A 19,547-nucleotide genomic window follows, 5' to 3' on the forward strand; every position below is an offset into this window, starting at 1 on the left:
CCTTTTGAAATTTGATTCCTGAAGGCAAGCAAAAAAGAAAACAAGGAACAGAGTCTTATGCACAAACCTTTGTCACCCTCTTCCCCCTATTTATCATTGTAGTTGTCAGGTATATAGACTGAGGCATATAACTGCCAAGAATACTGCTCTACTCTTTGTTCTTCGCAAAATGATACTTGTTTGCTATTGCCAAGTCCATTGTAAAAGTTAATCTAAGAAGTCTGAAGCTCTTAGTAATGTCTGTTTTGGCTTTGGTTCTGGAAACAGATATGGGATTTATGTGCTGGTATCTGGTTTACTAAACTGTGCTGTTGGTAGAGACTCAGTTTGGAGAATCTCCAAAAGTGTGCAGATTTAATTTGGAGAAGCATCTGTTGATTTGGGTTTTCAAGGCCTGTGGCTGACAGCAACCTCAATCAGAGCACAATCAGGTGTATTAAGAATGAGTGCCCATGATATGTTGTCTCAGGCAGAAGTCTAGAACCTGGTTGGAAGGTTCCTGAGCTTACATTTTCATTGTAGTCTATTCTGATGTCCTAACATAGGATGAATCATAAGACCAAAAGGAATACGCCGATCCTACATAAAGGGAACAATCTTTGTCAAGAGCCAAAACATGATCTTTTCCTACAGGCTATAAGTGCTACAGATCCTGTGTAGAATTTTCCATCAATGACCATGACACTAACCTGGGAACATGGGTGTATTGTGGAATACAGGCATACTGGGGGATGAAACTGCAAATGCATATAGGGTGAGCTGCATGAAAAGCAGGAGGAAACAGCAGTACCCACTTGTTCATGTAGTGAACAAAACTAGCCTGGAGTCCCTTTGTAGTTACGATGAATATTGTCAGTGCTGCCCTCCCGAGAGCTGGCAACTGAAGGGACTCAGTAGAATGGCTTCTGCCGCAAGAGTTGTGATGAGGTGCCTTGGAAAGTGAATAGAGCAAGGGACTTCCCTGCTGATGATTCTTGCTGCAAGGTAATTCAAAGCACCAGGCTCCTTCCTTGAATGAAGATGGTCCTATTACTCCCTGAAGTTTAGGGATACCCTTTATATCAAATCTTGGATTCTCACTTTCACTACTTAGGGACAAAGTGTGCACTGAAAATGGAAAAAAAGACTTCATCCTTCTTGTGGTCCACTCCTATTGTTTTAGCTAAGGACGTCTCCATGAGGATTCATGCCAAAATAAATATGTATTGTATTAAAGGGCAAAGAACATAATTGCTAATTTTACGAGTTTGAAGATAGGCATTGAGAACAGAGCATTTGATTATTAGACAAACAAAAGCTGAGTTTTCTAAGATTAAATGGACATTTAAAAATGAAAAATGGATTTATATTGCAATGGCTGTTAAGAAATAGACAATTATCTGTGAGGTATTACTAATCTTATTAAAATGCAGGCAAACATGAATTCTTTAAATTGTCATTATCTGAAGTGTCCAAAAGTTCATGGGGGTTTCTCACTGTGTGTGTTTTGCGGTGAGCTGGGGAATGAAAACATGTCTGAGCCAATGAAATATCTTTGCATATAATAATCAGGAAAAAAAAGTAATTGCATATATATATATCTATGCACACTCATGTTAGAAGTCAATAAACACCTGCCCATTTCTCTGCACAGAACCAGGCTTTAATTCTTTGCTATTCTCGTTATTTATCAATCTGCAAAGCAGAATTTAAAATGCTGTCATGTTGATTTGGTTACACCGCTTTTGCATTAAATTGCACTGGTGGTGGAAAATCAGAACCTGAAACTTCTGAGTATGTCAGTTCAGAAAATTGTCAGACAGGAATGTGTCCTTCTGCTCCCATGTGGGGGTGGACTTGAATTACAAATCCCAAATTGGATTTACACGGTGGATCGCTATCTTACTTCCTGTTGCACAAACCCAGTTCAAGGTCAAGGATCATTTCACTTTCTGAGGTGTGAATAAAAGTAATTTCACCAATAGTAAAACAGCTAGTCAGGGGCCTCCAGAGAGAGAGATGATTCAACCCATGTTTCCTCAAGAATACTCAATCATGCTTTGCAGGACAGCCAAAAGACAATAATAAACCTTTGAGGGTTGTGTCACGGCCTCCTTGTCCAAATATTTCAGAATGTATTATTTTCCTGGTATATAAAATATATTGCAACTCCTGGGGAAAGGCTTTTCAAACAGAATATTAAATATTGGAACTACGAGACTGATCCTAAAGATTTTTCACAATATGTGGCTTCCTATAAGAAGCTTCAATGTACATAAGACATATATCTCATCTGAAAGCCAAATACCCCATTGGTGCTTTTCCTTGTAAAATTCAAGATATGGACAATATTCAGTTTTCACAGGGATTTTACTTTTGGGTTTCAAACCATGGTAGCTTTGAAGGGTTTTTGTTATGAAAAGTACCCCGCTCTGAGGATGGATAAAGGTGCACAAGTTCTTTTTCTGCTTGGGGCAAAGAAAAGTGTTTGCTTTTGTACCTTTTTCCAAAATCAATTTGACCACAAGGTTTATCAAGGTATATGCTTACCCACATATAGAGGAAAGCCTTAAAGACACTTTACTACCTTGTAACTGGTCTTACACGTGTAAGCCTAAATCTTCCTTGGGGTTCTGAGCTGTGGTGAGTGGAAATCTTCCCTGTTATGTAGACATGGGTTTAGCTGAAAAATCATTGGACTTACTAAGAAATATATTTGAGATGCTGTGTTTCTCTGGGCAGCCACTTGACCTGAGCATACCCACTACTTCTCATATTGTGTTGTGTCAGAAAAAGATGAGCTTGAGAACAGTTATAGCTGCTGCTTCCAAAACTGTGATTATCAGCTTATTATTGTCACCTTGTTGCTGTTTCATCCTTTTAATACACACTGCTTTGTATGTACATATTGTATTTCTTATAAATGCTTAGTCCATCTGAAAGCCAGATCTAAAAGTAGATTATGGTGGGGTTCAGCCCACTTGCATCTTTTAATTTTTAGGGTTACCTGTTTGCTGACATTCTTCCATCCAAAGACTGAACTCTTTATGGACTGTATTACACTGTTACAAATATATGTTGAACTATTTACTCTTCTCTCAGCCCCAGAAGACAATAGACTATGCTAGAATCTCATTTGTCATTTTAAAAAAAAAATTACTTTTAAGCTTTATAGTTGTGAGTGGAAGCTTAAGGATTTGATCCCTTTCCCCACAGCTCGAAAATCAGAAAGCAAATAATAAAGCATCTTGGCATGACATTAGTTTTGAATTTTCTGTCTGTTATCTCAATTTATAATTTCTTTTGTGGTTTTGAGTTGACTTTCAGACCCCTGAATTACAAAGGTCTTATTTTAGATTTCCTGAAATAACATTCCATAATAGCTTGCGGAGGTTTCTGATTGAGTAAAAATTCAGCGGTCCCTGCATTAAAACCGCAGCCCCAGCATAGTATCACCTGTTTGAGCAGAGATTAACTTAATTTCCCTAAAACTAAATGTGATGACAGTTCTATGTCTGAGTGAGGTCATCAGGGTCTGAGTGGGGCAGGGAATATGGACTCACAGTATAATTCTCTTCTGGCCTCTAAGGATCAACGTTAATTTATCCTGCAAGCACTTAAGTCCTGTTAGAAGCCAGGAAACATTTATGTATCGGTGATGATCAGGAGCAGAACAAGCATAAGGATCCAAGCTGTGATAACCTAAAATCAGGTGAAACTGAACACTATTTTTGGCTTCTCCATCATTCCCAGGAACTCCTACTTTTTCTTGCTTAATCCATCTTCGACCAAAAACTTCCACCACGGGTGGCTCACTCAGTGACTGGAGGGGGGAATGGAGAAGCACATTCATTCCCACCATCACCATCCAGGGCCTTGCCCCATGTGCCAACTTCATACAAATAATAATAACAGCCACAAGACACGTTTTTTTGGCAGTGTAGAGTCATAACACCATATGGTTGTCAGTGTTTACAAATGAGGTGTTAATAAGTTGTCAGTTACTAACAGAAATGAAGGGGAATGGACTGGAGGAGGAGGGAGGAGTGACCTTGAGTTAATGGAAGCTATTGTGACACAGTATGCAATGAATAATATCATAGTTAATAACTAGCTTGTTCTCATCCATATCCCTTTTCATGTGCACCTTCTTTTATTACATCAGTGATCAAGTAGTCAGTGCATATGGCTGGAGGCAAGGAATTAAAAGGTATAAATAACATGCACTTTAATTGAAATCCAACCATGAATGCCTGGCCTTTGTGATTAAACCTTTTATCATATGGATTGTCCCACACAGGTACATTCATACTACTGAGAAATCTACCTAGCTTTAAAAAAAAAAAAAAAAAAAAAAAAGGCACATCTTTCTTTCAAATGTCCAAATTGAATCATCTGAGAATTTGTTTGACAGTAACAGGGCAATTTAACAAACACTTTCTTGCATGTATGCAAAATCCTACTCTAGTTTCTTCTGCTCAGAAGCTGGTGGCAAGCACTTTGAATACACCAACACTGCAAAGAGAGAGTGAGCATGAGAGTTAGCATTAAGTATACTGAGGGTCAGCTGCCTTAGAGTTTTCCATCCCTATTACAGCTCATTAATATGGTTCCTAGGATTTCTAAAAAAGAAAGAAAATAAAGTAGTTAAAAAAAAATCTATTGGATTAGGCTAGACCAGATCAGTTTGTGTCCTGCCTGCCTAGGGTTGCCTATGTACACAGACTTGATGCTGGATTTCTCTAGGCTCTCAGCCTCCAGCAAACTTCAGTGTACAGGCCTGATGAACGGGCTGCTGAGCTAGCAGTGTGCCTCCTGGGGGATTTAGCTGTGAGAGTAGATCAACATTTGCCTGACAATAGGGGCACTGCTGGTGTCATCCTTTACACAAGGTATAGCAGAGTGGGACCTTGATTACTGTGAGAGAAACAGGAATGATAGCAGTGATTTTATTTATTTTAGATCACTTGATGGGTAGACTGCCTTCAATGATGATGAATGAATGTTTTCTGGGGAGCAGGGGAAGACTGGCTGCTGGTAAGCCTCAAATTTAGGAGTCTGGTTTGTTTATAACTCCATGTGGAAAGGGTTTCCCAAGTGTTGCCCAAGGTTTACATCTCTGTGATGTGATAACCAGACTGAAAAAACACTGTTCTTGACAAAGTACCCAAGTATTTTTCCAATTCAGGTGGCTCACATCTGCAATATGATGGACTTCTCTTCAAAAGTGAGTGGTGGTATGAACTAGATGTTTGGTATTCCCTAAAGAAAATTATATGGAGGAAAATATATGTCCAAGCTACACAAAAAGTTGATTGCTGCAGAGAATGCAGGAAAATAACCCTAAACCAGGCTCACAGTCCTGTGTTAGCAGTGAATAACCCTGATAATGTATTTTAAATTACTTGGTGAAAGATATTTGGCTTCTCTCAAGGAGATTTATCAGCTAAGACAAGCCTTTGTGGAATGTTTTTGAACCTAAACTACATAACGGAGGCCAGTAAATACAACCTACCAAAAGGAGAGAAGGGCTCTGGGAGCCATTAGAAATATAAATTATTTGGTTTTACTGCAGCATTCAGCTGGAAGGCTCTTCCTTGATTTAAACAGATGCTTTGTTTTCCCCCTTGCTGTCCACCGTGTTTGCACTTGTCCTGCCAAATGTCCAAAGGCAGTTAAGCCAGGTAAATCAACCAATTGGTTTTGCTGCTCTTAACCAACCTGATCGTATTTCTAGTGCTGCAGTAAATATGCCAAATGAATATGGCACTGTGTAGAATTCTGGATTGGAAATCTCGCTGAGAAATCTTACTTGAAGACAACAAATGTTGGTAAAAGGAGAAGCTTGAAATTGGTAACACTAGTTCTTCATCTCAGAAGTTAACAAACACCACAAAAGCTGTTTTCTCCTTCATGCAGTACCTGAGATTTTGAACCTAAACTGTGAGGGATTTCTTAAGTTTTACAATTTTTTTACCATATTTAAATTGCTATAAAGGAATATCTGTTCCGTGAAGAATGTCCTTGGCATTTGAAAGTAGATAATTCAATAGGCTAAATTATAGAAAGAAATAGATTAGGTTTTTACACTGTGTGCTTTTTGCAGAAAAGATTCCCCAAAGCCCTTTTTAAATCAGCAGGTTCCATCCCAGGGGAGTACAGGATGAGGGCTCACCTCATTGCAGCTTACACCAGAATTTTCTCTAATGTATCTCTAGCAGCTTCCCTGAGACTTCTTTTGCTTTGAAGCAAGGTAGGAGGAAGTAGAATCCTGCAGGGACTGCACAGGCAAAATCAACTGCTCTGATGTACTCTACAGTGGTTCATACAGAGCTGGGGATGTATAAAGCTGTTTTATTGTCAAGGGGGATGTTGGCCAAGACACCATGGTTATACAGGGACCATTAGGTTCCACAAGAGCAGGCACTGTGCATTTTGAATTACTGTTGCCTCTAAAGCATGATGCTGCCAACGATGCTGTACCTCCACACAGCGGTTGTCATTTAGCACTCAGAATTGCCAGCTATTCTGAAGTTCCACTGCAAATCAGTGTCTTCTCTGTATTTCATGACATCAGATCCTAACGGTTCAATGTTATCCTGATACAAATGAAAGGCTTTGTCTTAGAAAAAGCTTAGTAAACATGAGAACATATACATTGTGAGGAATGATCCTACATTGCTGGGCCCTGGACTGTTCAGGAGACTACATATATCTGTTCTGCTTCAGGCTCCTTTCAATAACTCATCTTGACTGGGACTTTATATCTTTGTGCCCATCAATACATTCAGGGTTAAAGGTAAAGCAAGGAAAAACTATGGTAGATGTTATACCGAAAAAGAAATATTTCCATCTTGTTAGACATGTGGACAGCTTATCAGATTTATTGAAGAAGGTAAAAAAACCCAAAAAACAAACCAACCAAACCCTCAAAACCCAATCCTGGGTGGTTTTATCAAACAGACATCCTACAGGCCAGAGGCTGTAGAATGTCTTCAGTCTGAGTGAAGATTTACTAGAAGGTTTGTGATCTGTTTACATCAGGGTAAGACTAAATTGAGACAATGTACAAAGATGGGTTATGATCCAAAGCAGTCATTGTGTACTGCAGTCTTCTTGAGTCTCGGTAATCTACAGGATTTCAGTCTGTTCAGGCCCATCTTCTGTACAAGTCCAAGCTGTCTTGTGATATGTCCTTCTGCCCCGATGGAAGAATAGTATTCATGGGTCCTCAAAACATCCTGGAAACTCCTCATTCTCAAATGTAGTATCGAGCTGTGATGTATTAGATATCATAAAAAGATTCACATGAGTCCTCTGGCACATGGGGATTTGTATCTTGGTAAAGGAGTGTTGTTAACAGAAAACAACATCTCTGCTTTGAAGATGATCCAACTTGTTGTCTTGCCTTGTGTAGCATCTTGTGGTTCTGTACAACTCCATTGTCATGATATCTGCAAAATTAATTTTATGTGTGTGTATAAATGAGTGCCAAACTATCTCAATTTTAGAGTGATAGTCATGTTAAGAAACAAAAGAACAAACAATGGAATTTTAAGCACATTTTAACAGCAGGCATTAATTATTATCATTCACTTCCTTTAAAACTGCATCCAAATTCTAGGTGAATTTTGTAATGTTAGATTCAGCTTCAGTATTGTCAGTAAACATCTGGTGAAATCTTACCTGAACTTATTGTCTAAGGGTGAGACCTATGGGGAAAATGGAGGAGAAAGAGTGAGTGGACTACCTGTATAAATTACTGGGTTTTTTTTCAGCAAAATAAATTACTCCCCCTTGTCCCCACCAGTTGCTGTTGAAAATATGGCTACCTTACATATGTGGATTAGGTCTTGTCAACACTAGGAAGTTTTGCTTTTCAACTGTGCTGATATCATTAAATTGGCAAACAAGTGTAGTGTGAATACAGTTATTACTGATGTAAAAGTACTTATGTCAGTAAATCTTACTCTAGTTCAGCAGGAAAAATAAGTTACACCCCCATAAATCACCTTATATTATTCAGACAATGTCTGCACTAGGGCTTTTATTGCAGCACGTCACTGGCAGTCAGGCTCACAAGCTCCCTTTCTACCCTGACAGTGAATCAGGATGAGCTGGTAGGAACAGTATTACACTTGCCTGTGTGTCAGTTTTCCCTGAGCAAGCAAAAGGTAATTATGAGATCTTATGAGGAAAAAAGTTGGAGTTTTCTCTTCTTGGGAAATATAAAATCCTTTTGACCTCAAAAAGTAAACATGCAAAATTTCAGCCAAAAAACTTCGTATGAAACCCAAACATTTAAATTCAGAATTCTTTCTCTGTGTATCTTGGGAGATGCTTACGTTGTTCATGTTGCCAACCTGTTCTGTGCTCCTAACACCTTCAGTGAGACTCACCTTCCAACTACCAGTCCTTCATCTTGCAGACATGTTATAGCTCATCATGGATGTCCTTGTCAAAGAGCAGAGGAGCCAGGTGGTGAATGAAGCTCATAAGGGAGGACTTTCACTGCCTAAAAAGCGATGGAGGTACTTACATGTGAAAAATGGGAGAGGAAAGATATTTGCCAGTCATAACTTTTACAAAGCCATTGGGTTCTTCTTCTCAATAAGAATTTTCACAAGAAAAGGACACTTTGGGGAAAGAAAAAAAAAATCTTTCCTTGGTTGAAGACCCTATTTCCCTTTCTTCTTCAAAAGAACCAGATTATAGGAGAAAAGGCACTGATGAACTTAATTTCCTTCTTTTGTCAAGAAGGATGGAATTAAAAAATTAAAATAACAATTTAGGAGTTTAGTAGTGTGTCATGGACAGTGACTGAGACCATTCCCCTCTTACAGCCGAATATCCATGCAGTTTCTTTACAGTGCTTTTCACCACGATAGCTAAGACAAACACGTAGGGACCAAGCTTCAGGAAGTCATTACAAGAGGCTGCTGAAGTATTTATTTTAAAAGCAAAGCACGTTAAACATTACTTGAAATTAACATGCAGCTACAAAGTATATATCCAGATGACGTTTTGACCTATCAGACTTCTACTTCCCTTGATTCTGAGGTTTTATAATGGTTCAATGACAAAACCAGTTGTGCTGCAAAGTGCTGACAGAAGAGATAGCAGAGAGAAGGCTGTATTTCTCTGGCCACAAGTAGAAGTTCAGATTTCATGCTGCACCTCATGCTGCACCGGAGTGTTTTTAGACTCTTTTACAATGTTATTGTTAGTGTTTGGGAATCAGTGTGCAGAGCCTCCACTCTTCTGCCTTGCAATATGTTTACAGTAGTATTATGAATGTTAAAAGGTAATGTTCAAAGCATCTAAAACATGTTGTGCACTAGATTCGTTGCTGTTAGAGTTCCCAAAGTCAGATTACTGCCAAGCAATTCCTCTGGAACATAGAGATGCATCTAAACTGGGGACTAGGACTGAAACACTGGCTGACTTGAAGAGTATTTAACTCCAGACTCAGGCAATTTATTGATGTGTTTATTTGATGTGATTTAAAAAAAAAAAAAAAAAATCTCTTCTTCTAGTTGTGTGTGGATTCTGATGCAGTGTTCAGAGAAAACAAAGTACCTGCAACTTTCACAGCCTGGGTAGAACAAGAAAGATTTAAAAACATTAAGAAGTCTTTTCTGCTTTTGTAGGATCCTTTTTTGCATTTTGTATTCCCAAGATTTTGGGACAAAAATCTGAGGTTTTCATGCTTGCATGAACAGAGCACCCACGCCTTTTGAAGTGAAGACATTCCCAGTCACAATCTCATCAAATTACAGATGGGCTGAACGCTGATTATCCAAACCTTGTTTTTTTATTTACGTGATGGAGTGTCACCATGGTACTACCAGGCTCAATAGTTTGGAAAGCCAGGATCTGATTGCCTTCATTTTCATACAGCTCTGCCTTGGCAATCAAGCATTCATGAATGGTTTGACTGCAATCAGTCTTCTGGGAGGCTGTACCCCCGGTTACTCCAGGTAGCAGGGCTGGCCTCTGAGTCTGAGTGGTAGGGAGGGGAATCCTACACGATGTCTTTTGCTATGCAGCCTGTGACTCTGATCTCATCTGCTCCTTTCTAGCCCTGATTCCCTCTCCTGAGTGCTTTACCCTTGTCCGCTTTCCATAGCATAATCATATGTATGCCTGTCCGGTGACAGTTCATGATGTTCCCCCTGTCCCACTCAACTTTACTTCTGGTCCTTAACTCCAAATCCCTGCACACTGTTGTGCTTCTGAGATCATACGCTGGCCTTGCTCCAATGCTGCAAATTTCTTTCCCTCACTTTTACAGGGGTTACTAAGTTTCTTGCTTTTTGATCCTGTTTCCATCTTAATCGTCAAACTGTAATTTCTTTGGTTTTTCCTGCTTCCTGACCCAGGCCAAACCCTGGCCACTAACCATGCTTTATGCCAAACATGGTGGTTTGCTATGGCTTTTGGCTTCTCTATGTTCCTGGTTTGTACTTGGCTCAACTTTAGTACATGGGTCGGCCTTGTTTTTACCCTAAGTGGTCCTGACTGAAGCTTATAATTTTCCACATCCTCTTGAAGACAAAGTCTACTGTACCAAAGTAAAAGTGTTCACCTCCATTACCTTTGACCAGAAAAGCGTTTAGGCCACAAGGAGCTAGCTTGCCATTTTCTCACCACTGACGCCTACAGTCAGACTAAAGAATTTGCTGTTCCCTCTTCGTTTCAACTGCTGACCATTCTGTTGCCCATTCTTGTACTTCATTTTTATGTTCTTATATGACACAATGGATGATCCTGCAGGCAGGCAATTTATGATAAAGGATCTCACAGTGCATTTCAAATTGCTACTGTCCCCAAGATGCATTTTCCAGACAGCTGGTTCAGCATGCAGAGGCTCATAACTCAGCATCTTCCCTCAATGTCTTATGCACATTAGGATTGTCAAGGGGATTTCGTCAGGACCATTTGCAGAAGGAGTGGGCTAATAGAGAAATGTTTGACTCAGTTTGCAAAGAATTTCCCAGGCAATGCCAGTTAATAATAATGGTGATGATGATTGTTATTGTCTGTTTCACTGGGATGTATGTCATTCAGATGTAGATTTTGGTCTGTTGTGACAGTTTTGTTTGTGATCCTATTTTCCCAGGGGGGTGAATGGATTGCTGTTTATACAATGCAGCTGTGTTTTGGGTAGACTGGTACATAAGCTCTGGACATGATTCTGTTTTATTTCCCTGTGACAACACTAATATGTGGCTTTTACAATTGGCATGCATGGTGGATTTTTTGCAAATTCATCAGAAAATTAAGGAACACAGAAATTTTAAGCAATTACAACTAGTACTAATTATGAAGCTACTGTAATTATAAAATGACACAAAAAGGAAATAAAAACTCAGTAAAAAATCAGGCATAAATAAAGATATGTGTCCAGATTTGTACTTCAGAATTGGGTCTTATCCTTCAAAACAGATCACCAAGTTAAATAATACAGAACAACTGACAGGGAATTCTTTGGAATACTACCATGAAGATAAAAACAAGAAAGAGAAATGAAGAAACTGAATAAGATGAATCAGGTATATTTTTAAAACCATGTAATATATTAGATCAGATCAAAAAGTACTCCCATCAAAGCTAGTATCATGCCTCTAGCAATCAGCTAAGACCTCCAGATGGAAATGAGAATGAAATCTACCCTGAATGTATTTAGGCAGTGGTGGCTCTCTGTTATCAGAGAACAGGGGCTGAAAGGTAGTGTTCTTCCCTGTGTTCATTGAGGTGGGTTGATGGGATTGGATGTAACAGTTGATACTATCCCTGGAAAAACTATGGCTCTAAATTTTCAAAACTCTCTGTAATGATAGAAGGATCTATGGAGGGGATGCTGGTACTTACATCAGCTCCTCGAAGGGAAAATAATTTAAAAGCATTATCTAATGCTAATATATGCCTTAAGGAAGGATGAGAGAGAAACCTCTGGATATGCAGGAAGGCAAACCAGTTCGAGGGTGTTGTCAGAGATAACACCTTCTGAAAAGAAAAAGTAGACACCAGTACTTGCTGCTCTTTGATTTAGGAGGGTATGGGAATGAGAGATCACTGTATACAGAACCAGCCTCACGGTGCTTGAAGCGCGTCTATAGTTGGAGCTTTTTTGAAAAAAAACGAAGAAAAACCCCAACCCATAACACAGCCCCCCCCCCAACAAACCCTTTTACTCCCCCCCAAAAAACCCAAAACACCATACTATATGCCACTTCCTGGAGCATCTGAGTGTTCACCAAATTTAGATTGGCCTGTGGATCAACAATCTTGGACCTGATCAGGAGTCTGGATGCCTTTGTTTTAGGAGCCTTATTTTGAGAGATCAGCTTTTAATTTCTCATCATGCAGGTTTAGATAGCAGTCACGAATACACCCTAAGCTACCAGTCGCTATTAAAATCCCTTGGCCTTCTGTTATGATATTCACTCCAACCTCTGCATATGCTGGAATGGATGCATCAGTTTTCCACACACTTGTGAGCAAATACAGCAACTGCTTCTGTTCTCACTGTGCACAACAGATGGGAGCCAAAAATTAAAACGTCCACACAATGCCCACAGATAGTTGTTTATTTTGTTTGTTTCTTTGTATCTCTGAAGGTACATTGGAAAAGCTGAAGAAAAAGGGGAGGAGGGGAAAGAATCAAAGTTTTGAAACAAGTCAAAGAAACAGGAAAGTAAACATGGGAGATGGTTTATGACTGTAACCCTGATGTTATGCCAGTGAGAGAAGTGGAATACCCACAGGAGGTAGAATGCTACATTGTTGCAGAGCCTTAACTCTTATGAGAATAATGGGGTCTCACCTTAAGGTAGCTATTAGTGTGCCATCAAAACCTAGAAGTGTCACGTTTTCATTTCCGTTTAATTTTTTCTCTGGTTCCATTCTTTTTCAAGGGTCCTTCACATCCCAGCATTATACAGTATTACACAGGGCTCTGCATGTGCTTTCACATGCTTGTGTCTTCAGGTATACATACATAGACCCTGTGATGCATGAAGGATCCCTGGGCTGAAATATGTAAATTCAGACCTATAGAGTCATGAAGTCAATGGAGACTCTTCATCTAAGTAGAGAATATCTTTTTCTTATAGGAACTCAATTTATAAAGCAGATCAGACTAGATTGCCATAATCTTATAAATCTATGTGCTGACCTTGTGGATCAGGGCCCTCTTTAAGCTACAGATAGGATAGTAAGGATTTGCCAGCGTGGGCTTGGAATGATTGCATTACTCATAGGTAAATAAACAGAGTTATGGGAGTCTCTAAGATCAAAAAGAATAGCAAAAGGGACTCAGCAACAGATGTCATTCAGTCTCTAAGCAGCCATTCAACCTAAAAAGCCATAGCTGCATTCATGTTCAAGAGTGGGGAGAGGGTCCCGTCAGGTCAGCCAATGCAGCAATGACACCTTTCCATATGTACTGCATATGAAAGTACACCACTGATAAGGTTTGGATGGGATCACACACTACATGTTTTTTTCCCTGTTACAAGTTGTGATATTTTAAAAAATGCCTTATTATTGCTAGTTTTACTGCTGTACCTACACACAAGACATTTTCATCCAGCCAGTTCCCACACCTGAGCAGCATCTGCAGTGTCACCTACCCTGGCATTTGGCTGTGGGGGAGGCAGAGGTCTGCAGGAGGCATGGGGCTCTAGGCATACCTTTTCTGTTACATGTCCCCTTCCTTTCCCTGGTTTGCAATATCCTACCAGGCCTAATCTGCAGTTGCAGATGTAAGAGCTTTATCCTCTGCTGCACTGTGCTCAGTGGTTCATCTTGGACTAATCCAGTGTCAGCATAAAACCAGCTTTCTCACTTTGCAGAGAGGCTTTCAGCAGCTTCTTACTGGATCCAGACAGCAGGGACTGTGTGTGAACCCTTGGCTCTTGGGAAAGCAAGCAAATCAATGATAAAGTTTTGCATGTCCTCTACTGTCTTCCATCTGTGCACTGATTCTGGCATATGAATCAGCTCAGCCACACCATGTTGTGAGGTGAGGAAGGAAGACTTTCCTGGTTTTTTGCTCAGGAGGCAAATGAGACTGTGATCCCGTAAAGGCACAAGTATATATATATTTTAAAAATTGAAGGAATTTTTTATATATAAATAAAAATATAATAACTTTATTTTGGGGTAGTCCAGGTGAGAGAGAAAAGATATATATTTTTGAGTTATAAGTATCCTGGGCTCTCACTGACTTCAACAAGAGCTAAAAAACTTCAGCATTTTTGAGAACTTAAACACTCCAGTATCAGTCAAGGTCAGGATCTAAACCTAGCCAAAAATATGGGGAAAAGTGATGCCTGTGATTTGTTGTAGTTCGTGTGGTCCTCATTTCAGAGAAGGAAACCAGGAATCCTGACTCCATGTCCTAAAAAGCCACTTTAGCTATTTTCCACTTCTATATATGGCCAAACCACAGAAGAGGAATTATTCAAATCATAAGAGCGTTGTGGTGTGTCTGTGGGTGCTCTCCTTCTGGGTCACAAGCTGTTTCATGTGGTTAATAGCTTGGCAGATGACTAATTGATTAGAATGAGCAACTAGTGAATCTCAGAGCATTTTGAGTTTTCAATTTAGGTAAGTATCAGAAAGGTCAGATGCTTCTAAGAATCTCCTTCTGTCCCTTAACTGGAGAAATCAAACTGACAGGTGTGTCACCTGGAGAACCATACCGCAGACTGTATCAGAAGTGCCAGGAGGTGACAGATTTCTGTGGAAATAAGGGACTCTGATTATTTGAAGCTGTGACACATTTTCCTGATTTATTGGGAGAGCTGGTAAAGGTTTGAGGAGAAATACCTAACCCTTATACCTTAACTTATTTGAAAACTTAATATTCCTAGACTTTGCCAAAAATTTTGTAAATTCCTCAAATCACTGCAGAAACTGCAATAACTGCTATTTTCATAGTTGCACAGAACTGATAGCCTACATCTTCATAATTTGGGTCCAATAACATGAAGATAAGCTTGATGGAAAACCATGAAACTGAATGATTTTATCTTATCCAGCCCCACCTTGTAATCTAGGGCCAGTCAAGAGACGATGCAGCTCTTTATGTTACATTTTGGAAGTTTTGCTCAGACTATGCCCACATACCTCAAATGGCAAGTCTTACACCAAGAAGGTGCTCAACTGCCTGGTCCATACCAGGAGACTCCTGCTCCTCCATATCCTTCTACCTAGCCATGACTGCAGTTTACATCTGTTTTTGTTTTGTCTCATTAAGTAATTCTTCTGGATGTTATTGTGTAATTAACAATTCAGACTAATAACCTTTGAATGAGATACTAATTGTACCATAGCTGTTGTATCATTGCAGCTGACCCTTGTTAAACTTTCCTATATAGCTATTCATTTTTGGGTCATGAAAACTTCTTAACAATAAATGACTTGAAGAAAGTCCTGTCAGATCCCAAAGCTTTAGTAACAGGAATCTTGCTTACCATGTAAATAACATTGTTATTGATATTGGCTTCTGAAAGGCTTATGAAAGGTTTTTAACCATGTCAAAGCATCTGACCCTGTAATGCGATGGTATCATGTTCTCTGTTTGCCTCAGACTCTGAAGTGTTTCTGGCTTGACCTTCCTAAAAGGTCAAAAAAAAAATCAGACCCTGAAATGAATCTATAACTTGAATGTTTCAGTAAAAGAGTATTTTTTTAATCTTTTCCCGTTGTCTTTCTTAGTTTTTAACAATGGTGGTAAATGGGGATGTCAAAAGACTACTCCAATGCTCCATAAGTGTGAATTGCCCAACTCCTTAAGTCCAAGGAGGGAATGCAGTTCATATAAAATTATAATAACAAAGTTTATTTCACCTGTCAAAGGTGTCCTGACACTGATAGAACAACTGCACCAACTAGTTAGGGAAAGCAGATGGAGTATTAGTACAGGAGAAAATAAGTAGAAATTATGCCAAATATTTTGTTTATTTATTTATTTTCAATAATTGTTTCCAGTGTGTCTCTCACACTTGATTATTGGGCTTTTGGTTAAATCCAGAAACACCAGGAAATTGACAAACTTGAGCATTTTGAGGGGGGTTCATCAGGAAAGCCAGCAGGTGTCAAGAGGTCCATCTGAGCAGCATCTGTCTCCCCATCTCAGGCATTTCTCTGCCATGCCCTGTAATGTTCTGGTAGTCAGGAAGCACAGAGGAAAGTTTCACACCCCTGGGAACTGATCAGAGAGGAAACAGGAGTGGACTCTTCTCTAACAGTAAGGTGACCCTTCCTCTCTGAAGGCACTTTCCAAGGGGATCTGGGGGTGAGATGATTTCTCTTCGCTCTCTGCCCTGTCTGTGTGAGTAAAGGCTCCTCATGTTCTTCTTCACTTCTTTGAAATAAAGTTATTGTCTAATAACAATCTCTTCTAGCTGAACACCTATTTTGCCAGTAGGCAAATGAGACCCTTATGCAAATTTACTGGAAATATGTATTCATTTTCAGAAGTGCTTATATGTGTTTAATTGGCAGTACTGTAATGAAGTTAATAATGCTACGGAATTCTGATGAACTGTGAGCTTGGTTGTAGAAAGAGAGAGGTAGGGGAAATGGGAATGAGAATATCTAACAGGACAGACATATTTTTTCTCTTTTTTTTTTTTTTTCTTTTGTGAATTTGGGCTGCCTTCTCTCAAAAGGCAAGAAGGAAGGAGAAGGAAGGAGAAGTAGTAGAAAGGTTTACACTTGTTCACTTTGTTTACTGTTTAGACCAAGTGACTGAATTTCATTTCTCCAGATATTCATGTTGTTAGGTTGGTTTTCAAGCATTTGCTAATGATGGCTGAAAATCGCATGGGTGGATACAATGTGGTACTGAGAACTTGTAAATAATCCGAAGTGGAGAGTATTCTCTTACTTTGGGCTGTATGGCGTGACTTCAGTAAGAATGGTGATAGGGGCCTGACATTATGTGCAGGGCTTTGTGCTAGGCTGCGGGGAAGGTGGGCCAAGACCTACATTCTCTTTGTACAGATTTTGGTCTGCTGGCTCTAACATTCAAGATTCAAGTGGTTATCAGAAGGCTGCCGCCAAAAAAAAAAAAAAAAAAAAAAAAAGTGCAAAAAGAAGAAACTTAAAAGGCTGTGAATCATGTTGCAGGAGCTGCTAATGATCACCCTTCAGCTGCTAGCACAATGCCTGTAAATGCCTATTTAGAAAAAGAGCAACATGAATTCTAATGCCAGTGATCAGCACTCTTGTGGTTAGTAGTTACATGTGTGGTGTCATTTTCTGAGGTTAAATCATATCTCTTCTTTTCCAACCAAGTGTTCAGAATTATTTTATCTTTTTTCATAGCTCATTAAAGAAATCAGAATATTGGAAAAGCCACTGTGGTTGATGTGTTGCTACCCTCTGATCCTAGGAAGTATAGTTGATGTGTTTTTTTCCTGGGAGGAATGTTCTCATGCACAGAAACCTACAGAACTAAGAGCAGAAACACAGGGTAGGGTTTACTCAGCCTCCCTTCTGCATGGGTACATGGTCATAATAATTTTTTATGGCCCTATCTGTCAGTCCAGTAATTGTCTTCTCCAGTTCTGTACCCAGTGCAGTGTCAAGTGAGTCAAGTCAAAACGGTTGCCATCATGCTTCTCTGTGAGATACTGCTCTGTCGTCCCTTATTCCTCAATCTTATGATGCTTTTCCTTCTGTTAATTATAGATTTAACTACATTTGAATTCACACCAACTCCATAACATCATCCCTTTTTTCTCACAAAATTACTCTTGCTGATGTGTTTTAAACTTTTAATCTACCTGTAGGCATATTTTATGCTCTCTCTCTTATTTTCCCCTATTTCCTTTGTACAGTGGAATTCTGCAGAGAGTCCAGACACAAGGTCTAGGCAGTCCATAAATCCCACTTAATCTCTGAAATCAAATATAATGTGAATTGTTCTATGTTTTTGCTCCTGTGACTTGGTGCTGAGTGGAGAGCCTCATCCAGTCTCTAGACAATGAAATTTAAATGTAGCTTTTGTGGGGACCTTTCCTCAGAAATCAGTTACACCTTCTAATGCTTTTTCATACAGCTGTATATTTTTAACCAGATCCATTCACCATTTTTATGAAAATCAATTTTTTTAAAAAAAAAACAAACAACAAAACCTCACAAACCAGTCAAGACTTTTTAAATTTAGATTAACTTGTTTCATACTCATTCAGAATAGGAAATGCCAATCTTTGTTGTTTTTCAAAGAGTAGATAAAGTATTTTTTCTCCTGGGCTCAGACCTTTATATGCCAAATTCCAACCTGGAGCACAGTTTCTCAAACCACGTATTTTTGAGTTGAGTTGATCTGTTTCAGTATGTCAGCAAGAATTAGACTTTTGGGCTCATGTTCAACTTCAGCACTACTCTTTGAAAGGCTTGATGTTTCCCCTGAAACTGTCTGGGGTGGAAGACTCAAAATTGCCTGAGACACCTACATTTTTCTAATGACACAACAGTGAGGGAGGAAACCTTTGTCCCTATACACAGACCCAATAACGAGTCACTAAGAGATGAAGGGAGCTCTTAGGGGGACAGTTTAAACTTTCTGTTTTGCGATTTTTGAATGTTCTGATAGCGGGGTTAAAGATGCCAGGTTTGAGATGTTTATCAATTCATTGTTTGTGATTTACATTTTAAAAAATAAAAGGCAAATAAAGAGTTATTGCAGGGGCAGCAGAAAGGAAAGTATTGCTGGAGAGAGTTTACAGCCAGAAATAATTCAGGAGAGGTTATGCTTCATGTTACCTGAAACTAAAGCCATATGCAGTCGTTAGCTTTTCCCGTTCACCAGCTCTGCTCCTCAGTGGAGTCCCTGTCTCTCTGATAGCAGTTAAACTCTCCAGACAACGTGCTCCTAAATCCAGGCATACCCCAGCCTGTTTCCTTCTCCTTTTCTGTGATTGTTCCTCTGGGACACTCCAGTTTCACAGTGGGCATCCCAGTAAGGTGGATCACAGGTATGTAGTCAGAGGGCAGACTTCCTTAACCAAGTGTGTTGTTTGGAGAATGCATATGTCCAGCAACACCATTAGCTCACCTATTATGTTCAATTGGCAGATGTCCCATCATTATGACATGCTCTTTTGCCTCAGTTTATCCCTAGTCACACTATAACTTCATTCTGCAATAAGCTCCTTAACTAGAAAAGGAACTAGAAGATGGACATACTTCCAGGTCAAAAACCATGGCCCCAGAGTCAAAAAGATCAAAACCAATCCAAACCAACATTCATTTCAACTGAGGGGAAGAATTCTGGGTCTGCCAGTTCTCACTCAGCAGTCAGGTAGCAAGATCTACAGTGTCCCACCAAATCACCTGCCTTAAGAGGTGGAATAGCAGTCAGGCAGGCAATGGGGGAGACTTTCCTTCCAATAATGCTCCTGCAGATTTCAGATACATTAAGTGGTGTTTTTTCAGCAAAAAATAATTCTGTGGACACTTCCGTGCAGCTGCTGTTCTGACAATGGTGATTGACAGAAACAGGCTGGGAAACGTGCTCAGGGCTCAAAAGAAAGGCTGAGGAAGGC

At 39.6% G+C, this 19,547-nt stretch overlaps 1 protein-coding gene across 6 annotated transcripts in view; it reads left to right on the top strand.

Moving 5' to 3' along the window:
- The window catches only part of LRFN2 (leucine rich repeat and fibronectin type III domain containing 2), a 160,860-nt gene that overhangs the window by 33,816 nt on the left and 107,497 nt on the right, over positions 1-19,547 (top strand). The window contains exon 3 of one of the 6 annotated variants that reach the window (XM_074818113.1): positions 4,942-5,016. The exons of the other annotated variants lie outside the window; for them this stretch is intronic. The gene's annotated coding sequence lies outside the window, so the exon portion shown is untranslated. The remainder of the gene's footprint in view (positions 1-4,941; positions 5,017-19,547) is intronic. 6 annotated transcript variants of the gene reach the window in all.

This window comes from Strix aluco, chromosome 3 (assembly GCF_031877795.1).
Source record: "Strix aluco isolate bStrAlu1 chromosome 3, bStrAlu1.hap1, whole genome shotgun sequence".
In the NCBI taxonomy this organism is placed as follows: Eukaryota; Metazoa; Chordata; class Aves; order Strigiformes; family Strigidae; genus Strix; species Strix aluco.